Source organism: Monodelphis domestica, chromosome 3, assembly GCF_027887165.1.
Source record: "Monodelphis domestica isolate mMonDom1 chromosome 3, mMonDom1.pri, whole genome shotgun sequence".
NCBI lineage: Eukaryota > Metazoa > Chordata > Mammalia > Didelphimorphia > Didelphidae > Monodelphis > Monodelphis domestica.
Window position 1 is genome coordinate 533,494,333 of NC_077229.1, and position 21,492 is coordinate 533,515,824.

Consider the following 21,492-nt stretch of genomic DNA (forward strand, 5'->3'; position numbering starts at 1 on the left):
GTATACATGTGTATTACCTTCCCTTTTCCCTGGAACTTAGAGGGCTTGGGAAAGGTTCTTTGTCGAAGGAGGCAGAGATGAGGGCGATCCTTCCAGGTCTGGGGACAGCCAGGGAAAATTCCAAGAGATGGAGCGTCTTTTTCAAGGAGCAACAAGGGGTCTGGGTCACTGCTTGGAAGAGTGTATTGGTGTTGGGGGAGGCGGGAGCGGGGCTATGTGTAAGAAACCTGGAAAAGTGGCAGGGCGGGGGGAACGAAGCATGGCCATCGAGGGCCTGAACCCCAAATGGAGCTCTAGGAAGGATGTCACCCATGTGCAGTGGGAGAGGAGGACAGCCATGGCCACGAGGGAAGTCCCAAGAGATGAAGGCAGCTGAGAAGCACATCTGGAGAGGGATGGATTCCATCAAGGAGTGGCGAGTGCCATTCAGCTTGTCCACAAGCCTAGTTCCAAAGCCCTCTCATTAAGCTGTGGCATCTCTTTCTTCTCTCTCAGAGGGGGGAGGCCTAAAGTAGAATTGGGAATCTCTCAAGCTCTGACCTGAGAACTAGGGCCAGAATTCCAAATTGTTTTTTTTTTTTAATGGCAGAAGAGTTGTATATACTCTTTTCCATAGTTTGATCTGTATATTCTGATGAGCAACCAATCACTGGATAAACATTAAGCATCTATTAGATTCCAGGCATTATATTAAGTGCCAGGAACACAAAGAGATAAAAGATATTTCCTACTCTCAAAGAGCGTTCAGTGGTAAATTTACTGTAACTTCAAGGGACCCTCCATATCCCCTTGTGGTACTAGGATGAAATAAAACATCAAATATTGCTTCTAATTAGGGCATCGGTAGCTGGAGTTGGAGGTGTTTTGTTGCTTGGCTATTTTTGTTCAGATTTGATCTATGTTAGAATTTGATCTATGCTATCCTGGAAACAACAGTAAAGACCATAGCTCTTTAAGTTTCATTTGGGACTTGGAACAACTTTATGGGTTAAGTAGAGAAAAGAAGTAGGATTTTCATTGAGGATACAGTCCCTGAACTTCAGAAGGTGAAGTGATTTCCATAGGGTCAACACTAAATCCCAGTTTTTTTGTTCCTAGCCAAGGATTTTCTCTATTGCCCCCTACATTGGCTCTAGACCACAAAGACTCTTTATCACCATCATTTAATGCATTTTATTTTTTAAAATTCAATTAATTAATTTAGAATACTTTCCATGGTTTCAGGATTCATGTTCCTTCCCTCCCCTCCTCCAAACTCCCTCCCTTAGCTGATGAGCAGTTCCACTGGGTTTCACTTGTGTCATTGATCAAGACCTATTTCCATATTATTAATATTTGCACCAGGGTGATTGTTTAGAGTCTGCATTCCCAATCATATCCCCATTGACCCATGTGATCAAGGAAATGTTTTTCTTCGATGCATTTTAGCTATAAGATTTTATTTATTTGTAATTTGCACTTTATATTCCCAATTCTGATGTCCTCTAATTTGTAACCACCACCAGGTGGCATTGCTGTCTAGGTGGCTGACCTGATAATTGATGAGGGTTGGGACCTGAGAGTTCCCACTCTCATTCTCCCAACACCAGAGTGAGTTATGAGGAAATGCTACATTTTCTAGTTCTTGAAAAGCTAGCTACCTTTTCACCTGTACTTTAAATCTTCCATGGCTCCCCAGCTCTCCTCAGATGAGAACCTTGCCTCCTGTTTTACTGGGGAAAAAATGAGGACATTCACCTTTTTCTTTTCTCTTCCATTTTCTCCCTTCCTGACATCTCACACTACCCAGATGTCTTCTGCCATTGTCGCTTCCTTGTCTTCATGTCTCACGTGGAGAGGTGGTTCTTCTTGCCAAAGGTAGCCCTTCATTATGCACAGGAAACACCCTTCCATCCCATCCCTCCCACTGGCTTCCTTGCTATTCCTTGGACTAGTTACTTCATCTCTCCGCTCTAGACTTTTCCCCTCTCTGGTGCCCATTGTCTGGAAAGGAAGATTTCTCTCCTCAACTCTTCCTGGATTATCTGGCTTCAAGTCTCAGCTTAAACCTCGCTTTCTCCAGGAAGTCTTTTCCAGTTCCTCCTAATGCTAGCGTCTTCTCTCTGTTGATCATTTCCATTTTCTCCTGTATAGAGCCAGCTTGTACATTGTTATTTGCGAGTTGCCCTCCCCCATTAGATTGTGAACTCCTCAAGCTCAGCACCTGTTGGGTTCCCCCTTCCTCCTTTCTCTGCATCCCCTGTTCTTAGCATGCTGTCTGGTACAGAGCAGGAGCATGGTCAGTGTTTACTGAGTGACTAGCTGATCACATCTAACCTCATTTGTGGGTGATAGTGTCAGTCTTTCAAGACTAAGGTGTCAGCAGTATGGATTTATCCCCTCTAGGCTTGGTTTAACCCCAATCTACCAGGAACAGTTCCTCTTCCCCCTTCAGTTTCAGTGAGTTGTCCTGCGTGAAACAAACTATTAGTAAAAGATATAATGTGTGTGCACATATATGGATATATCTATAAGAATATGTATAATGGTATTCCATCACTGGCCTAGACCACAATTTTCTATTGTGCCGTAAGGAATGCCGACCAGGAGGATTTCAGAAAGAGCTGGAAAAAGCTACATGAGTTGATGCAGAGTGAAATCAGCAGAACCAGGAGAACACTGTACACAGTAACAGTAATATTGTGGGAGGATCAACTGTGATAGACTCAGTACAATGATCCAGGATCCAGGATAATTCTGAGGGACTAATGACAAAGAATGCTGTCTACCCCCAGAAAAAGAACTGTGGGGGTCAGAATGCAGATCAAAAAACATACTATTTTTCACTTGTTTATGTTTTGGGGTTTGGGTTTTATTAAAAATTACTCATTTACAAAAATGAACAATTAAAAAATAAAATCTTTAATGATAAATATGACTTGACCATTTGCATTAACCTAATAACAGTAATAGAAAACATTTATGTAGCACCTGCTATGTGCTAGGTACTGGGCTAATCACTTTAAAGGTATTATGTCCTTTGGTTTTCAAAACAACCCTAAAAGGTAGGTGCCATTATTATCCCCATTTTACAGGTAAAGGAAATTGAGGCAAAAAGGGGTTAAGTGACTTGCTCAAGATAACAGCTAGAAAATGTCTGAGACTAGATTTGAACTCAGGTCTTCCTGACTCCAGACCCAGTATTCTCTCTAATGTGCTACTTAAGTATCCCCTTTAAAAAAATCACACTTGAATAGCATAAAGCAGTCAATCATATAAACATTATTTAACTGTACATAGCCTTTTTATTCCTACCCAATGCAAAAGAAAAAAAAATTAAATACAAATAAAAAAATTTCAGTCTCACATACTTTCAGTTTGTCCTAGGATTTGGGCTTAGTCCAAAGGTAGGGGTTACAAGAGCAGAGAGAACAAGAAGATGAAGATGAACATATCTTTACATTTGTTACTTTAAACCCTTTAAAGTTCCGTAATTTTGTCTTTAAAAGTTTAGATCACAACTCTAATGAGTCTGATGGTGTTTGTGTATGTATATGTGTATGAGAGAGAGAAAGGAAAAAGGAGAGAGAGGGAGGGAAAGGGAGAGGGAGAGAGAATATTTCCATTGTTTCTCTAATAAAGGTCTCATTTCTCTTTTTTATTGAAAATTTTTATTTTTAAAAATATTTTCCATGTTTCTGTGATTTATTTTCTTTCCTTCCCCCCTCCCAGAGCCAACAAGCAATTCCACTGGGTTGTACAAATGTTATCATTTGATACCTATTTCCACATTATTCATTTTTATAAAGGTCTCTTTTCTAAGAGACCAATTCAAACTCATAAGAATAAAAGCCATTCCTCAATTGATAAATGGCCAATGGATACAATCAGATTTCATATAGACATATGAAAAAAATCTCCACATCAGACATAATCAGAAAAATGCAAATTAAAACAATTCTGGTATTCCACATCACACTAATCCGATTAGTAAAGCTTACTAAAAAAGGAAAATGACACACGCTGAATGGGCCATGGTAAAACAGGTACTTTTGGCAGAGCTGTGAACTGGTCTTGTTTCTGAACTTATTGTGGAAAAGTTTAAACTATACCCCTAAATTACAACATGCACCTACTCTTTAATCCAGCATTTCCACTATTAGATCTATAGGTCCAAAGAGATCAAAGAAAGAGAAAAGAGACCCATATGTTTGAAAATATAGTAGGATGTTTTGTGGCAAAAAATTAAGGGGATGCCCATTAATTGGGGAATGGCTGAACATATTTTGGTACATAAATTAGGCCTTAAGAAATTATTATTATTATTTTAAACCCTTACCTTCTGCCACCCGGCTGCCCCCTGCCCTAAGAAATTATGATGGAGATTGTTTCAGAGAAAACTGGCAAGGCTTTTTTGGACTTACACAAAGTGAAATGAATTTATACAATTAATACAATAAAAACAATTTATACAATATATACAAGAATTAAAACAATTTATACAATAATAAGAATATTGTAAAAGACACAACTTTGAGAGATTTGAGAACTCTGATCAATGTAATAACCAGCCATGCTTCCAGAGGATTCATGATGAAACATGCTACCCACCTCTGCACAGAGAAGTGAAGAACTTTAGATGTATTTTTCTAGAAATGACCAATGCAGGAACTTGTTTTACTTGGCAAAACATGATTGTTAAAAAGATTTTATTTATCTTTCTTTTTCAATGAAAAGGGAAGAAAGAGGTTCAAAAGAAAGATTAATTCTTTATAATTAAAAATAATACAATTTTACCAATATAGCATAGGTGCCACATTCCTTACCAGACCTTTCTCCCCCCCCCCCAAACCCCCTTAAATAAGACCCTATCTTCTGTCTTTTAACTGATAATAAGTATTGCTTCTAAGGCAGAAGAGTGGTAAGGGCTAGAGAGTTGAGTTAAGTGATTTTCCCAGGGTCACACAACTAGGAAGTATCTGAAGTTAGATTGGAATCCAGGACCTCCCATCTTCCCTAGCTCTCTAGCCACTGGGCTACCTGCTACCCAGTATACCAAAACTTTCTTGATTTCCTTAGTTATTAGCAACCTTTTCTTCTTGAATTGACTTTGGCTTATTACTTCGTATTTCCTCGTGTCTATGCTATATCCTCTTCATAGTACGTAAGCTTCTTGAGGTCTGAGACCATTTTCTTTCTTGCCTTTGTATTCTTAGTACCTATCACAGCCTCTCACACATTAGGCACTTTACATGTTAAATTGAACCAGATTCATGTGAGAATGAACTACTGCCCATCCCCAAATGGAAGACAATAGAAGAATTCCTTCTTTGCCTTTGGGGTACAAATACACACATGGGCACACACAGTGTAGATTTACTTTCTTCATTACATTTTGCTTAGGCTAGTATTAAAATTGCCTTGTATTCAGTGAGCATGACTGACTTCTGCCGGAAAGAAGGGGTGATGAAGAAGCCAGATCACAGAGACACTGCCTGGAATAATACGCAGGTCGCTTAAAAAGGGCTAAGTGGGGCCTGCTGCTTCCAGGAAAACGCTGCCTGGGTGTGATCCATCCTAGGTGACAGCTAGAGCACCAGGGTGCGCTGGGTTCTAGTGGAGTAGGAGGGGGATAGAGCCGAGACTCGGAGCGTTAAGCCTCCTCCTCGGGATTCAGCCGGCTTCCATCCCGGCACCACAGCCTTGGGAGGCCTTCTCACAGTGACCCGAGGCAGCTGGGCTCTGATACTCATTTGTGAATTCCCCAGCCGGAATTCTTCCTCTTCACAGGGTTCCTGCTGTGGAATGTGAGAAGAGAGGGCTCAGACCAGATGTTGCACCATGGACCCCCTGGAGCTGAAAGCCGGGCTCTCCTGTGAGGCAACATGTCTGCCTTAACTCACCACACCGGGGTCGTCATTAGTGGAAAGGGACACGATGGCCAGAGTTCATCTACTTGTGAATGTGTGATTAGAGGAATTGAGTGAGACCAGGCACTTATTTAAGGAGCCTGCTTCGAGTTAGACTCTAAAAGGAAGAGAGGGACTGACGGAGAACCTAGGTGGAAAGGGGAGGAATTCAAGGGACAAGAACAGGACTGAAAACGAACTAAATGAAGCGTTCCAAGGACTGTGGGTTCCCTGTTATTATCTGAGTGGTTTGATCCTTTAGACAGAAAATGCACTTCTATCTAGAAGTAACGCTTTGACGGGACACATAAAGGTTGTCAAACTGCACTGCTCTCGTTCTGCAGAGGTCTATTTCTTATGAAAAATATTTCTTTCTCCTTTCTCACCCTCATTAAACCTCTAATATAATATCCTAACAAAGGATAGTTTTACTTTTGTTTTACTGATTATGTACTTCAGAAAATGATGGAGGAAATGTTAGCAATGCAGATTACACTTAAAAGTGTGTATTATTGTACATTTCTTTTTGCAAAGAGCAGATTGTTAAACATTTATCAGAATAGCCCTAATTAGGGGTGAAATGAGAGTGGGGCATCTAGGTGGCTCAGTGAATTGAGAACCAGGCTTAGAGACCGGAGGTCCTGGGTTCAAACGAAGCCTCAGACACTGCCTAGCTGTGTGACCCTGGGCAAGTTACTTAACCCTGTTGCCTGGCCCTTGCCACTCTTGGAACAAATACATAGTATTGCTTCTAAGAAAGAAGGTGAGAGATTTTTTTTTTAAGGAGTGATATGAGATGTATCTAAATATTTGAAGGGAAACGGAAATTTTTGTCTTTTGGAAGAAAGATTAGACTTAATGTCAGAGGATCAACTAGTATGTGGAAGTTGTAGAAACGCAGATTTCCATTCCATTTAAGGAAGAACTTTTCTAACACTTAGAGCTATCAAAAAAGTAGGATTGGCTTTCTCAAGGAAATAATGGATTCCCATTCACTGGAATATTGTAAAATTGAAATTAATATCCAATAACTCCAAGTATTATATTTAATATGATTTATTAATAACCACTTGAAGTAGAAGAAATAAAAGGAAGAAAGTAAAGGCCTGAGTAAAGCCAGCTTCCCCAGCTTTCCCAGCTGGCAATCAGAGAAAAAGAGAGAGAGGGATGAGCAATTTTATCTCCAAAGCATAAGGACATAAGGTAAGAAGGAGGAGGTGAGAAGGAAGAAGGGATGCTGGGAAAGAGAGTCACTTAGGGACTTCTCACCCTTCCTTCTCTGCCCTCTCTTTTTCCCCTGTTCATGGCTCCTCCCCAACAAGACCAGAACCTAACTTTAGTATAAAGTTAAATAGCCAGGAAAAATGAGCAAAAACAAAAACAAAAAAGAACCCCATCATAAAAAAGTTACTATGGTGACATGGAAGATCAGAGTAACAGATTGGATGAGATTTTTAGGAACATAATCCAGAAGCATCAAAAACTAACCTTTGGTCCTATTATGGGCTTACCACACTGCCCTGTTCAGCCTGAAACAGAATAAAATATAATTAGAAAATATTTAACAAAATAAACACAATAAACTATAGATAATATTAATATGTAGTTGTAGAAGTCAATATGCAGTCTCCAGGGAATCTTAATATGTGATTTAGTAACCCTGCCTCTTTGAGATTGATGCCACTGATTTAATCATAATTTGATTTTGTAAAATAAATAACCCAGGCTCCAAGAGGTTGAGTGATTTGTTCCAAATCACATAGCTCATTAGTGTCTGAGCTAGAAGTAGACCCAAACTGTTTAGATTCTAGTCTAGTGGCCTTTTCATCTCACTGTGCCACTTCAATGTTGAGTAGGTAGATAGGCACAATCTGTAAGAGTCTTGATCTTGCCCCTTTTCAGGCTGGAAGACAGAAATGAGGATAGCACAGAACCTCTCATCTTTATGATGACACCTAGTGAGAACTCCTAGCACTGAGGGAGTAACTTTGCTTTAGACAAGTACTAAATGCAAGTACTTTCAAGTACCAGGCAATTATAAAATAATCATTTTCATAATCAATCTGGTTTGAATCCTCAAAGTCTGTATCATCTACCTCACATATTCTTTGCTATATGCACCTCTTTTCTTAGTTGTTTTTCTTAAAATTAAGAAGGATTTCAGGTAACACATACTTTAAAACACATGAAAAAATAATTTCTTGCAATTTATTCTTGCAATAAATACTTAGCTTCCCTCCCTCCCTAATTTTACCTCTTTTCCTTACTCCTCCCTCCTTACCTTACTTACCTACTTGATTCTTTTTCTAGCTACTCTATTATTATATTATCTTATAATAAAACTTATTCCCTCACCATGGAGTTAGTCTGAGCTGTTAGTCAACTCTTTGGACAAAACCCTAATTGCCTTGCTCACATCACAAGTTTTGACATTTTTGCCACCAGGCACTACTACATCCTTTTAATTTTTCCTTCTAATCTGCTGCTTTAGATGAAGTTGATTTTCTTGTGACTCTCCAACACTCTCTTTTATATATCTTCCCTTCACTCTGTCCCTTCCTATTTCTCTGCATTTAATGTGTTTCTACACTAAATACTGTTTGTGTGTATGTATGTCTGCACATATTCTTATGTTCATTGAAATCTCTTCTGGCACAGATAAGAATGAGATTCATAAAATGCTCACTCCTCTCATCTGACTTAATGTTGGACTACTTATGGGACACTGCAATTCTGACAAATAGTAAGCTTATTCCATATTCCTTTTATTTCTTAACTTGTCCTCTAATTTTCCCTTTTATTTTACTATCTTAAAATCAATAAAGCAGAATGAAAAGCACCCCTCATCCCTGCACATTTGACTTAATATACCACTTGTTACTTCCTGGAAGAAAAAAAAACACATTAAAAAAACCTATAAATGTCTTCAGAGATTTTTTACATTTTCACACTTTCTTCATATTATTTATTCTGCAATCATATAAATAGTTCTCTTGGGGGCTCATTTTTGCTCTACATCAATTCATATAACTTTTCCCATATTTCTCTGAATCTGAGACATTCATCACTTCTTGTGACAAATTTCGTATGACAAAAAGACTTTTTGAAATGAACTATAATAACAGCTCAGTGTGGTAGGTACAGTTGAATGAGGCTATGTTGCAGTTAAACAATATATATTCTGTTACATGTGAACTAATAATACAATAACTTCCCAGATTTGTTTCCAATTCTTCAATATCACAAAAGAGGTTCTAATTGCTTTCTCTCTGTCCTTGATTTTCCAGGCTATATGTCTAATTGTTATAATTGATGGATCAAAATTACATAAAGTTTAGTGACTTTGGAGATATAATTTCAAAATAATTCCCAAAATGGTTGAAATAAATCACAGTTTTACCACTTGCAGATTAGTAAGCACAATTTTCTTCCTTTGTCATCTTTGTTACTTTAATGGTTGTGAGATATGTAAGACTTGAAATAATATTTCTACCCAGATATATATTTTATAAAGTTTATTAGAAAGAGTAGACAATCATTCCTCTACCTGACCACGTGTTGCCTAGCCTGCCTTTCTCTTTTTCCTTTACCCATCTGCTCTCTCCCCATGTTCGTTCCAAAAGCCCAGGTCAGTCCCTTCCCCCTCTCTTTTATTGATGTTCGAAGATGCTGCACTGGCATTTTAGGAATGTTGATGAACCAGGTCAGTAATCCAGGAGGGGAAGGGTATGAACCTCCTTGACACAATTCTCCTTGTGATCCTTTGGGATACTAGTCTCTCCAATGGATCATTTAAATATAACTATCTTATAACTCTAAATACCTTCTAGCTAAAAGTACATACAATATTATATTTTTCTAAGAGGAAGTTACAGTAGTTAGAGATGAGAGTAAAATACAAAAAACTGATTGACAGATGCATTGACACAATGCCAATTAGGGGGCAGTCCTCTTTGGCATAAGAGTTTACATTCAAAATAAGTATGTTCAACCCCCTTCAATTAAGTTCATTATTTGCCAAAGTTCATTCTGGAACTTTTGATACAGTGTGTGACTTCTTTTCAGGAATCTTTTCAGCACTTTCTCCAAAAGGATCCATTTTCTTGATTCTGGGTGTTGGCAAGTTTCTTTTCTTGAAATTTCTCAAAAAAAAATCTTAAATCTTGGAATTTTAGGATAATTACACAATTCCCCCTGAGGAGGGTGTTGACCAACCCTAAAATCACACAGGGATTCATGACTGATTTATGAGATATATGAAACAGTTGTCAAAAGAAAAACAAAATCAAACCACCCAAAAAAATCCCTAATAAAAGAGTAAAAATTAAATTCTGTATAAAAATAATAAGTATAGAAATGATAAAAAAAAACAAAAATCTTACATGTATAAAATTCTGAGGAAAAAATAAACCTGTTACAGGTTCTTGATTCACAGCAAGGACCAATTAAAGTGACTTATGTCCCAGAAGCCTATAGGACAATGGCAGCAATATAGCACTTTACCCATTTGCAGCCAGGACTACAGAAAATTGCCAACCTATAAGAGATAAAGGACTATGTTTCAGCAGCAAGTGGGAAAAATCATTCCCTGGTCTGATTTTACCATGATTGTCAGAGATAGGTGGAGCTAGGATGATAGCCAAACTGAGGTACTTGACTCAAAATATTGCACATAGAGTGTGGTACAAGGGAGTCCTGCATCTTAACATATGTCAAGCACCACAACCTCAATTCTCACAATAGGTTCAAGTCCTTTCATATTGACATAGAAGTTCAACAGACAAGAATCTCAGAGTTGGCTTAATTTACACTTCTCTCATTACTAGTGAATTAGAATAACTTTTCTTGTTTTAAAATGTATTTGTTTGTTACATTAAAAATAACTAGTTAACTCCATCCCGTTCTCTTTTCACCCATTAGAGAAAGCATCATTTGACAAATATATGTGTGTGTATAACTATTATAAGATTTAAATTAATGTCCAATCCTTTAAGTATTATTTTTATAAAGTTTATTATCTGACAAAATAGAACCATGTGACTAAGTTTTTCTACCTGCTCAAAAATTCCCGCTCCACCAAAGATGAGACAGGAAGGAAAGAGCTCGAGAAGAGGAACTATAGCACATTACTACAGGAAGTGAGTAGGATGCTGAGAATCATAGTTTTGCTAGGGATTGTAGTTTTAAGGGTAACATTCTAATTATACACTATGCCTTGCTTATTTCTATTTTTTACTTCTCTCTCTGAAAAGACTATATATATTATATATTTGTGTATATGTGTATTATATAAAACTATGCCTTATTTCTATTTATCATTTCTTTCTCTAGAAAGAATGACACAAGCCATTCTTAAAACTATTTCTATTGTTATATAAAATGTTGTCTTGTTCCTGCTGGTTTCACTCTTCATAATTTCATGTAGGTCTTTCTTTGTTTTTTCAAAATTAACCTGCTTGTCTTTTCTTATAGTACAGTAGTATTCCATCACAATCATATGCCACAACTTGTTTAGCTATGAATTACAATATATTTTCACTTGACTCCCAGTCATATCTTCCTTTGGCAAGTCTGTCCTCTTTCCCTCTTTCCATCCCATCTGCATGATCATCCTCTTTCAGCTTCATATGCAAACTTGCTGGATGGGGAATAATGGGTAGGGAAGGCTTGGCTTTGCTTATTTTTAGTCTCCCTCTCTCCCACTTCTGGTGCTTTTTCCATAGTTCCTGAGATGTTTTATGGTGGATCTGGGTTTCACTGGAACTCTTCCTTTCAGCCATCTTTAATGGAATTTGACTTCCTTGCCAGCATTTTACATCCACAAACTAGAGTAGACTATAATTAGCCTTTATCTGCTATCCACTTTCTGTTATTTCATGTTTTCATTCTTACCAAATTAATTAGAACTTTTAAGGTCATCTAGGAACCACAGACCTTTTCAGCCTTAAATGTGTATCTGCAGATAGTTTTTATTGGCATTTGGGGCTTTGCTATATTTTGAGAGTCTTACATAGTGTAATGTGACTTCCCATATGTCTTTGCCAAGGTGGAAATAGAGAATTAAACAATAAAATTCTGAGGAGATAGAGTCTCTGAAATGAACTATTATTATAGCTAGGTGTGGTAGACATAGTCAAATGAGACTATGGTGCAGTTAAACAATAGACACTCTGTTACCTACAAGCTAATACAGAATTTCCCACATGGAGATGACCATGGAGATGAACTCAGGTTCAGGCCTATGGGTAAAGGATCATCTGATAGAGAAGGGCCTTCTTAAGTGTATATTAGGACCACTCTATTGCTTCTCAGACCAGAGGAAACCTTAGCTCCATTTGGGCTAGTTTCACCTTGGGTTATCCCACCAGGGTCACAAAGAGAAGAGGAAAGCAGAGAGAGAAAGAGTCTATACTCACTGTGTAGCTATGTTCTTTGGCTTGAGAATTGGCTCCTTTGTAGCTTAGAAAAGCAACACTTGTATACCTCAATTGTAAATGCTTCATTGCTCCAGATTTAATCCTCTGTGAAATCCTAGGTAAAAGTATTTTCCTTTCTTAGACTGTTCAAAAAACAAAACAAAACAAAACAACCCCCAAAAACAAACAAATAAAAAAAAACTAAGCAAACAAGTCTTGTTGTCAAAATACCCAGGATAGGCTGGGAAAATCCAGAGGAAAAGATTGTAAACTATCTTATAAAAATACAAACCATCTATATATAGGAAGTGTCTGAGGAAATTTATAATAGTCTCTAGTCAAGAATTCCATGAGATTGGTCATCATTCATGGAAGTACCAGGTATTCCGTTTTCTCAGTGTTTCTGCAAAAGCCCTGGTTTTAGAATAATTGTGGCCTCTTAAAATTAGCCTATGTATTTAATATTTTTTTATTTATATCAGGCCACAAGGGTTGATGTCTTAAGGAACCAGGGACCCAAAATGAAAGATGCTTTAAAAACTTTAATCTGAACAAACCAAAATGGGCAGATTAAGTCATCTGTATGGAGGAGCAAATTATCACCTACAAAGTATTGTTGAATGCCAGTAATAGCACTTTCCCAGTCCCAAAGTATCCTGGAGAATTTAAGATTCCTATATAATAGAGTCATTGCTTGGATTAAAGAATTGTCTCTAGAAGATCCTAATAGTTATAATGATTTTTATATATAAGCACTTAGTATGTGCCAGAAACTATGCTAAGTATTTTACAATTACTATCTCATTTCTTTCTCACAATAACTATAGGTGTTAGGTGCTATCATTATGCCCATTTTAAAAATGATGAAAAGTGAAGCAAAGAAAGGTTAAATGACTTGCCTAGGGTTATACAGCTTGAAAGCATGTAAGTTTAGATTTGAATTTACCTCTTCTTGCCTCCACTCAGTGCTAGTTATTCATTAAAATGAATATTACATTGGAAGGATTATTTACAAAAACATCAGCAAAGATCACTTTAACAGATTGTTAACATTAACATTGTTGCTTTAAAAGTAGCCGGGGAAGAGGGCAGCTAGATGGTTCAGTGGACCTTGGTTAAGTCACTTAACCTCAATTGCCTAGCTCTTATCTCTCTTCTGCACTGGAACCTATACTTAATATTGATTATATTAGAATACATATTAGGGAAGATAAGGATATTTTTTTAAGTAGCTGGGGCTGGGCTGGGGGGCAGAGATGGTATTGGCCTCAGCAAATGAAATGCAAAAGAGGTAAATTATGAAAGATCAAAGGGACATGGTCCAGAAAATGGGTCCTACCTACATATAATGGGATATTCTTGGAAGTCCCTAAAGTGAGGAATTGCGGTAGTGATAAAAGAGAAGAAAACAGAAAGTGGAGATGAGAAAAAATGGTTTCACCTCATACTGTAGTCCCAGAAATGGGTAAATCTTAATTTCTTTTTTTTTCTTTTTTCTTTTCCTTTTAAACATTATTTTATTTGGTCATTTTCAAACATAATTCATTAGAAACAAAGATCATTTTCTTTTTCTACCCCCCCCCCCATCCCTCCCAATGGTGATGCATGATTCCTCTGGGTAATCACATGTGTCCTCTGTTCGAACTCTTTTCCATGTTGTTGGTATTTTCATTAAAGTGTTCATTTAGAATCTCTCCTCAGTCATATCCCCTCCACCCCTGTAGTCAAGCTGTTGCCTTTCCTTGGTGTTTTTACTCTCACTGTTTGTCCTCTGCTTGTGGGTAGTGTTTTTTTCTCCTTGATCCCATCAGATTGTTCAGGGACATTGCATTGCTACTAATGGAGAAATCCATTATGTTTGATTGTACCACAGTGTTTCAGTCTCTAATGTTCTCCTGGTTCTGCTCCTTTCACTCTGCATCACTTCCTGGAGGTTGTTCCAGTCTCCATGGAATTCCTCCACTTTATTATTCCTTTTAGCAGAATAGTATTCCATCACCAACATATAACATAATTTGTTCAGCCATTCCCCAATTGAAGGGCATCCCCTCATTTTCCAATTTTTTGCCACCACAAAGAGTGCAGCTATGAATCTTAATTTCTTATTGTAACCACTAGGAAGTTGGCTAGTGGATGATTTGAAATTATTTCTTTCTTAATTCATGTACTTTACAATTATGAAATTTTAAAATATCTTATTAAAAGCAAAGAACCTCCCAAGAAGAGGATGAAATCTATATATGGTATAAGAAATCCTGAATTTCCTAGTTTTAGGGATTTTTCCAAGAAAATTGGCAATTTCTCTGCTAAGACTTAGCTGGGTAGTGAGGGATGCCAGCCATTGAGACTACCAGATTAGAAACCAACACTCTTTTCCATTATCACATGCTAAAGATGGACTAGAATTGCATCATGAGATTGATATTTTACCAAAAGGTGCTTTAACAAGGCAAATATCAAAAGTTAATCTCATCCTTGTGCAGCTCAACTGTACATGGGATTTTTATCTCTGAATATGCTGCAGTATAATGTTCCCCCGAAAGTGTAGAAACTTATAAATGAAAAACTTTGAACTGGCCTCTGCTCTTTGAACATTATGTACAACAAAAACAAAGACACTGATTGAGTTAATCAAGAACTGTTTTTCATTGTCAGTGACTCCTGTAATCAAGGAAATTAGTCTAAAGGATCTCTTTGGGTTTTCCAGTCAAGATTAAGGAAGTCATTCTCTTTTCCTTGTGTAATATTTTATCAAAGTAAGCCAGGCTACACTTTCAGTGAATAGCTTTATTTCTGATATATTTGGGAGACTGAGGCTCAGATCATTTCATAGAAGGTGTTTGGAAATCAGTGCTGTCTTCTTGTAGTAGAAAAAACCCCTCTAGAAACAAAGTGGGTACTTAGAGATTGGGGGATGACTGTCCATATTGTGGTAGATAAATGGAGTTATTTTACTTTTGAATAATAAGGAATGATGGATATGAAAAAATCCTAAGAGACTTGGGAAGATTGGTATTATCTGATGCAGAGCAAAGGAAGTTAAAACAGGAGAACAATTTGTATTATGATAATGTTGCCAAATATGGAATTTGGGATGCTCAGGAGAGAGACTAGACCTGGGTATATAGATCTGGGAGTGATTTGTGTAGAGATATGGTGAAATGATACCATAGTTTGAGTCAGATAATTTATGTTTGAATCTTGGTTCTGTTATTTATCAGTTGTGTGATTTGGGGAAAATCATCCATATTGAAAAGTCCCAGTTTCCTTCCCTATAAAATATGAGAGTTGGTCCTGAGATGGTTGAGCTTGAGGTTCCCTAAACTCTAAAAGTTATATTCACAAGGAGTTTAGACTTTCAAAATATAGGTATCCATTCCACATATGACTTTCCCCATTGCAGTTTCAATATATTGTGAGTTGGGTTGGGGTAAGAAATTAATGGGAAGTTATGGAGGTTGTGTGGAAGCCACAGATGACGTGAAAAGTCCAGCAGATGACACAGAAAAAGTTTAGAAATTCAGAAATGTATAAAGCATGTATAGTATTATATAATATCAACATATTTTTATCTTTTAATATCATAAATATATACAGTTTCTTTTATTGTAATTACTCCAATAAAAGGAGGAGAATTTCAGATTTCTTTACTGGTATGTAAGAGTAAAAATGAATAAATACTCCTAGTATTTAAAAATATATAGGATTTTAATACTAAATCAAAAGAGGAAAAAGAAAAAAGGTTATTTCAGTCAAATGAGCAGAGCAAAGAGAGACAGAGACTCACACTTGCATCACTTTACCAAAAGCACAAGCTCCAAAAGAGTCCTGAAGTGTGAGTCTCAGCCAAATTTATCTCCTAAGCATCCTTATGTAAAATGAGGACATAACTTAAAAGGAAGCTGGGAATGTAATTCAGGTGTTGCAAATTTTCCATCTGCACAGGTACAAAGGAAGAGCCAAAAATTTTACACAGATTTTCCAGATCTTGGGTGTGCCATGCTGCTAACTCCCATGATATGGAGGGGTTGCCTAGTGCTAGATGTTTTCTGTCCCTTATAAGGATGATATTAGAAATTAAGTCTTGTTATATTAGTTTATAGATAAGAAGTAGAGAAGCTGGGTTGAGAAAGAATTTGAGTTTCAAGCAGAGTATCAGTTTCAAATGTTGACAATTTAATGGTTTTACTCTTTCTGGGTGTGGCTGTTACTCTGAGGGAGTTGCAAGTTACTCTTTGGGAGGTAGTGAGGAATTTCTCTCAGAATCCTAGCTTGGTCCTTGCTGAGACTCAATCAGTTAGTCTTCATTATTTTTATAACTTGAAGATGAACTTAAGAATTATAAGAATAATAGTGTTAGTTTATTTAGAATAGTAAAATTTTGGGTTAGTCAGATCAGGAAGGATCAGTGTAGCCTATGGAACAGGAGAAGCAGTTCCTTGTGGAACCAGGGAGTTTTATTTGGGTGGAGTTAGAATCCCTTGGAGTTAGAAATCCTTTTTATCCTTATATTTTCAATAAATATTTTATTTTTTACAACAAGAGTCTCTTTAGCATATTTGTGCCTGGCCCTGAAGAGAAGTTCATTTATGAGCTTCACTTATATTTTGTAAGCATAGCAAGCAAAGTATCTAAATCAGTTTATAAATAATAATCAATCCATTTCTGTATTGTTGTTACAGTTCACTTTTTATTTTTATACCCTACATCATATTCGCTGGATGTATTACATTCACTTTTGACTCAAGACTTAGAGTCTTCCTATTGGTCTCCCTATTTCAAATCTCTTTCTTCTCCAATCCATTCTATACACAATGATATTCCTAAAGAACATGTTATTCCCCTACTCACTAAACTCCACTGAATTCTGGTTACCTCTAAGATCAAATATTAGACTCTTCTGTTTTGTATTCAAATCCCTTCATTACCTGACTCCAACCTGTCTTTCTAGGCATACATCATAAATGGCAGATGATTTGCTTTATCACTAGATGGTAATCTTTGCCAGTTTTTAAGCCCATGGTTTACCTTTAAAAGTGGGATGATAGATTTTTGAACTGAGACTCCATGGGTCATTTAGTTCAATGCCCTCATTTTGCACATGAAAAAACTTGGTGCTAGAGAGCTGAAATAACTCAATTGCCCAAGACTTAGTAGTAAGCAGCAGAGTCAAAGTTTGAACCTAGGCCCTCTGACCCAAATTCATTACTTTTTCTAGTGCAGTGTTTCAGAAGGTTTGTTGAGCTGTTTTCAGGGCTAGTAATCCACCTTTGGTGTCTACCTTTCACCCAACTCTCACCTGTGACTCCAAAAAGCTGTAGCTTGCATGGAGGCCATACTCCAGTAAAACATCTCAATTAAAAAAAAATATCTGAAAAAAAAAGACATTTTGCAAAACTATCCCAGCAGATGGGCTAAACCAGGTTGAGGGTAACCAACAGGCCTCAAAAAGGGGATTTTTCACCCAAGCATATGAAGACTTTCACTGGTAGAATGGGTGGAAGAGAGCTATTTATACCAAAGGCCATGAAGGTGGTTGAAACAGGTGCTGTGCAGCATCCATGATCATGATTGCATTCCCAGCTATCACCAATCATCCTTATTTTTGTGTTGCCTCTGGACTTTGATGACTCTGGAAGAAAGGTTAAGGCTGACAACTTTGTGCAACTTTTGCCTCAGTTGAATCCAATTCATGTATATGTCCAGATATTACCCTCCCAAAATCACTGGTCCTCTTTGAAATGAATAAACTGTATCATGGGAATTTGTTTGGAATTTAAGCAAGTAAAATAATCCAAGAAGCAAGAACAAAACAAAACAAACCATGTAATAATTATATTAATATATTAATCAAAACTCTGCCCTTGACATAAGGGACTAAGCTTATCTTGAAACCTTTTCTCTTAGTAATCTCTCTAGGTTATTTTGCCTCTACCCAATATCTTCCTTTGGAACATTAATTTTTGGTACATTTTTCTCTCATGGTTCAAATCACTTACAATTACTCAGGTTTACATCAAACATAGAATAGTTTTTATTTAACTTGAAACAAAAAAATCAGTTCCCCTTTTCCAGAGAGCCTCGAGTATTTCTCCTCTCTAGTGACTCCTATTCTCCTTCTTGACTTGTACAATTTACACAATTACCAATACCAGTGAAAAGATAAATCTGAGCTACTTCTCAGAGAGCATCTGTTTTCCTTCTATGTTGATCATTCTTCCCTTTGAAAGCCTTATAGATGGTACAGGGTAAGAGTCAAGAAATGGCTAGACATTCCAGCCTCCTCTCATACCTTCTCTTGTCAAGGCTCAGAATCCCTTTCTTTTGTCAAGGCTCTATTTGTCTCCCTTTCTACAGTGAAAGTGGTTCCTTCACTATTATGAAGGTGATTTTGAAGGAGTTGGATTTGTAATGATGATCAGAGTTGGAATTAGGGAGGAGAAATTTGGAAGAAATTGAGGGAAAGCTTAAGGAAAGCAATCTCTAGATCCAGATTCTATTTCTAATTTTTATGACAGAAGGTAGTTGGAGGAGGAGGACAGAAGAAAAGTAGGAAGAAATTATGAGGTATTTGGACTCATGAAGTAGGTTAAAGATCCAATTTGGGGAGGACAAATTTGCAGAAATTTGGGAGATTTTTGTGGTTAAGCAGAAAGATAACAATTTGAAGTAAAGAAAGTAATTGGGTTTTCAAAGGAAACAAAAATATAAGAAAGTATGAACCTGAAGAGAAAGACTCAAGGGGAAAAATAAGACAGTAATGAAAAGGGCAAGTAAAGAAATAGTAAGTAAAAGAAATTATTAAAGTATATTAGTAAGTAAAAAAATAAAAGTTTGAGGAGAGAAGAAAAATAAAGTTGTATGTAACTATAAACTTGCTAAAAAGAACTGAAAGAGGTCAAATGTGGCTGTTAAGTTGTTAAGAGGTGATAAATATAAATAATACACCCAAAAGTGGTGACAAAAGGTTTGAAAGACCATAGGGAGCTCAGGATGTGAGGTATAAATAATTACAAGTAGCTCTAAAAATGTTTGAAAACATAATAGGAGAATTTTCCCAACCTTCCCTTCCAGACAAATTTGGAAAAAAATTAGAGTTCCAATAAAATTTTGGAGTGGAAAGCCAAGAAAATGCCAGTGAGACATTTTCCTGCCAAAGCAATTTAGGATGTAAAGAGGAAAGGGCTGTGACTCTCAAATGGGTTCAAGCCTGGGTCCCTCACACAGGCAGTAGCAGAACCAGCACCAGAAATTACCTGAGGCCCTTTGTTGGCACAAGGAAAACTGGCACAGATTGGTAACTCTTGCCCATAAGCAATTCTGAGTCACAGTTCTGGGATAGAGAGGAGTGACTGTGGCCCATTCCAAGAGAGCAGTCTTTGGTGAAATTCTAGGGCAAAATAGGAGAGCAGGGACCCTACTAGGTAAAGACCAGAGCACAGACCAGGAGAGTAGTGGACATACCTCTTCCAGGATCACACTGCATCAGAAGCACTAAAAACTTGCAGACCCTTAAAGCTTGCTTTGAAAGGAGCAGAATGAAAAGTATGAAGCTTGGGACAGTACTTTCCCACCCAGGGGAGCAGAGACCAATATTAACATAAAGTTCAAAGCCAAGAAATAGTCTAGAAAAATAAGCAAACCAATTTTTAAAACTACTATGATAGCAGGGAAGACCAAGACACAAACTCAGAAAAAAAAAATCCCAGTAATGTTGGGGACAGTTGGGTGGCTCAGTGAATTGAGAGCAAGGCCTAGAGACAGGAGATCCTATGTTCAAATCTGGCCTCAGACACTTCCTAGCTGTGTTAATCTGGGCAAGTCACTTAACCCCCATTGCCTAGTCTTTACCACTCTTCTGCCTTAGAACCAATCAATGGTATTGGTTCTAAGATGGAAGGTAAGGGTTTAGCTTGGTATATATACAAAGACTTTTTCCCCCCTCTTCCTTTTTCCTGTAAAGCTGCTTTGATACAATTTACAAGACACTAGGCAAAAAAAGTCTTACTAGCCTTTATTGAGTAAACTCCATCCCCTGCCAGATGCATGCCAGTTCTACTTGTTAAACAATGGTTGAGAAATTTTGTTTTCTCATGAATTCTTCTTAGCCAACTGCTTCTCAAATCAAATTTTCTTTCCTGCATCCCTTGCCTTTAATGAATAGTAAGTAAAACACTTTCTGGCTTCTTATTTAAAACTTTGTAATCTTTGGCAGTGCTTTCTGTGATTCTCCCAGGAAACTCATTATTGAGAAATCTCAATGGAGGCAGAGTCAAGATGGCAACATAGAAAGAACAGAAGTTCAGACCTCTGAATACCCTTCAAACTGATCACAAACTGAATGCTCCTAGGGGACTGAAAAACAAACTTAACAACAAGACAGAGCCAAGGAACACTCCAGCTGGACTTAATTCAAAAGGTACGCCCCCCACACCCCCCAAGCCAGAATCCGAGAACATTCGGTTTTAAGGGGAAGACTGAAGGAAGGTCCCAGGACCCATCCCCCTCCCACCCAGAGCTCTGAGACTCTGGCGGCAGCATGAACTTTTGGGCGGGCAAAGGTGCTGGTCTGAAGGGCATAGCTTGCGAGCAGGGCAGTGGAGTGCCAAGTTCAGAGCGTCCAACACAGATGGCAGGGAAGGAGCTGGAGAGGGAGCATAGACCTGGCAGCTTGGCCAGAGCTGTGGAGATCTTCCATATTTGCTCCAGCCTTCCAAGAAGTTTTGGACTCAGAGCACACCCAGCCCAACTAAGCTGAACTTAATTCCATCAAGAGTCTCCAGAACTCAGGGAAGCCCAGGCTTCACACTCATCCTCATTGACTGCTGGACTTTAATTCAATCAAAAGCCTCCAGAGGACAGGGAAGCTCGAACCCCAACAACCTCCCACCAGAGACTACATTGAGAGATCTTCTGTTAAAGCTCCAAGAGGGGAGACTGAGAGAAGCCAGAGTACAGACAAATACAGGGAGTAAAGAAGGGGTGAATTTGAGCAAACAACAAAAAAGAAGAAAGGAACTACAATAGACAGCTTCTACTCAACAAACGGAACACAGGGGGAGAGATCAGCAAATGATAAATCAGAAATCCCAGTGAACTGGATACAGGCTGTGGAAGAATTCAAAACACAATTAAGAGAGGCTGAAGCCAATTGGGGAAAGAAATTAAAAATTAAGATAAGACATCTG

At 37.7% G+C, this 21,492-nt stretch overlaps 1 protein-coding gene across 1 annotated transcript in view; it reads left to right on the forward strand.

Annotated features, from left to right (window-relative positions):
• LNPEP (leucyl and cystinyl aminopeptidase) overlaps positions 1-21,492 on the forward strand; it is a 205,211-nt gene that overhangs the window by 133,335 nt on the left and 50,384 nt on the right. The gene's annotated exons all lie outside the window — the stretch shown is intronic.